A 2500-nucleotide genomic window follows, 5' to 3' on the forward strand; every position below is an offset into this window, starting at 1 on the left:
TAGGGGCTGGAGGAGGTTACAGAGATAGGGAGGGGGTGTAGGGGGCTGGAGGGGATTACAGAGATAGGGAGGGGGTGTAGGGGCTGGAGGAGGTTACAGAGATAGGGAGGGGGTGTAGGGGACTGGAGGAGGTTACAGAGATAGGGAGGGGGTGTAGGGGCTGGAGGAGGTTACAGAGATAGGGAGGGGGTGTAGGGGGCTGGAGGGGATTACAGAGATAGGGAGGGGGTGTAGGGGCTGGAGGAGGTTACAGAGATAGGGAGGGGGTGTAGGGGCTGGAGGAGGTTACAGAGATAGGGAGGGGGTGTAGGGGCTGGAGGGGGTTACAGGGATAGGGAGGGGGTGTAGGGACTGGAGGAGGTTACAGAGATAGGGAGGGGGTGTAGGGCACTGGAGGAGGTTACAGAGATAGGGAGGGGGTGTAGGGGCTGGAGGAGGTTACAGGGATAGGGAGGGGGTGTAGGGGGCTGGAGGGGGTTACAGGGATAGGGAGGGGGTGTAGGGGCTGGAGGAGGTTACAGGGATAGGGAGGGGGTGTAGGGACTGGAGGAGGTTACAGAGATAGGGAGGGGGTGTAGGGGCTGGAGGAGGTTACAGGGATAGGGAGGGGGTGTAGGGACTGGAGGAGGTTACAGAGATAGGGAGGGGGTGTAGAGGCTGGAGGAGGTTACAGAGATAGAGAGGAGATGTAGGGGCTGGAGGAGGTTACAGAGATAGGGAGGGGGTGTAGAGGCTGGAGGAGGTTACAGAGATAGAGAGGAGATGTAGGGGCTGGAGGAGGTTACAGAGATAGGGAGGAGATGTAGGGGCTGGAGGGGGTTACAGAGATAGGGAGGGGGTGTAGAGGCTGGAGGAGGTTACAGAGATAGAGAGGAGATGTAGGGGCTGGAGGAGGTTACAGAGATAGGGAGGCAGAGAAGCAACAGAGAGTGTGAATTTAAAAAAGTTATATTTAGCACTGCCCTTTGTACAATACTGAACTGTGCTTCCATCTCTGTCTGGTCGATTTGAACACAGGCCTTTTCAGCTGAGACAAGCTGAGTTATTGGAACAATATGGAGTGTGTTACATGGGGTAAAGTCACAATTACAATCACATCTCTTCAGAGCAATGACACAGCACATTCACTGGAATCATCGATAAAACCAGGCAATTCGGAAGAACAATTCATCTCAGAAAGAGTCTTTTTTGTTGCTGTTTCTTTTTATATCCGCAGTCCTGAATGAGGCTGTTGTCTTGACAACTGCTCGCGAGAGAGAGCGAGCGAGGAACAGAAATGGCAATTCTGGAGCACCTTTCGCCACCTCGGGACGTCCCCATCAGATCTCCTTGCCATACTTTGGAAATGTAGTCACTGTGGTGATGTTGGAGGTCATGCGTACACAGCAAGATCCCACAGACAGCGTGGTGATGGCAGACCAGAACATCCAGTGCCCTCACAACGCTGCTCGATCCTTCCATGACATTGACCAGGACAATGGGGAGGGAGGGGGTTGTGGAGGGCCAGGAGAACACCAACCCTTTTGACATCTTGCCCTGAATACTGGGCGTTGCCTGCTTCAGAACTAAACGGGTTCCATCCCATCCTCCTCAACTACCATCCCCCTCTCCCCTCCCCCTAAGGATTGGCACGTTGTGATGTGACTCACGCTCAACCATAACCGCACCAGCTATCCCATCCTCCAAACAGGGGGTGACCTCCTGTCTGGTGAATGGCCTGGCAGTTCTGCAGCCTACCCCCCCATCCCCAAACCCCATCACCCCAATCCCTCCTGGCATCCATCCCAACCTTGGGTTCACACAACCAGGAATGTTCTGTTCCACGGTTGTGGAGTTTCTCTCCTGCCTCCGGTTTCCTGCCTTGCCCCTTAATGTCCAAAGATGTGCAGGTTAGGGTGGATTGGCCATGCTAAATTGCCCCTTAGTGTCCAAAGATGCGCAGGTTAGGGTGGATTGGCCATGCTAAATTGCCCCTTAGTGTCCAAAGATGTGTGAGTTAGGGTGGATTGGCCATGCTAAATTGTCCCTTAGTGTCCAAAGATGCGCAGGTTAGATGGATTGGCCATGCTAACTTGTCCCTTAGTGTCCAAAGATGTCCAGGTTAGATGGATTGGCCATGCTAAATTGTCCCTTAGTATCCAAAGATGTGCAGGTTAGGTGGATTGGCCATGCTAAGTTGACCCTTAGTGTCCAAAGATGTCCAGGTTAGGTGGATTGGCCGTGCTAAGTTGCCCCTTAGTGTCCAAAGATGTCCAGGTTAGGTGGATTGGCCATGCTAAATTGTCCCTCAGGGAGAACTAGCAGAGTAAATACATGGGGATGGGGTCTGGGTGGGATTGTTGTGGGTGCAGAGACTCGATGGGCTGAATGGCCTCTTTCTGCACTGTGGGGATTTGTCGAGCTGTGATTTTGACACAGTGAAAGGAGTGAGCTCCTTGTTCCTCGATCATTTCCACCGCGTTCGGCTCCGCACAGGAGCTCAGTCTGATTCAGTCGCCCG

General features: G+C 53.6%; 1 protein-coding gene across 1 annotated transcript in view; it reads right to left on the reverse strand.

Moving 5' to 3' along the window:
- Window positions 1-2249: 2249 nt before the first annotated feature.
- Window positions 2250-2500, reverse strand: part of ccdc85b (coiled-coil domain containing 85B) — a 10569-nt gene continuing 10318 nt past the window's right edge. The window contains exon 3 of the mRNA XM_080184997.1: window positions 2250-2500. This exon is cut by the window's right edge and continues 1260 nt beyond it. The gene's annotated coding sequence lies outside the window, so the exon portion shown is untranslated.

The sequence above is a fragment of the Carcharhinus amblyrhynchos genome, unplaced genomic scaffold (assembly GCF_965287045.1).
Source record: "Carcharhinus amblyrhynchos unplaced genomic scaffold, sCarAmb.v2.hapA chromosome_1111, whole genome shotgun sequence".
NCBI classification, from domain to species: domain Eukaryota; kingdom Metazoa; phylum Chordata; class Chondrichthyes; order Carcharhiniformes; family Carcharhinidae; genus Carcharhinus; species Carcharhinus amblyrhynchos.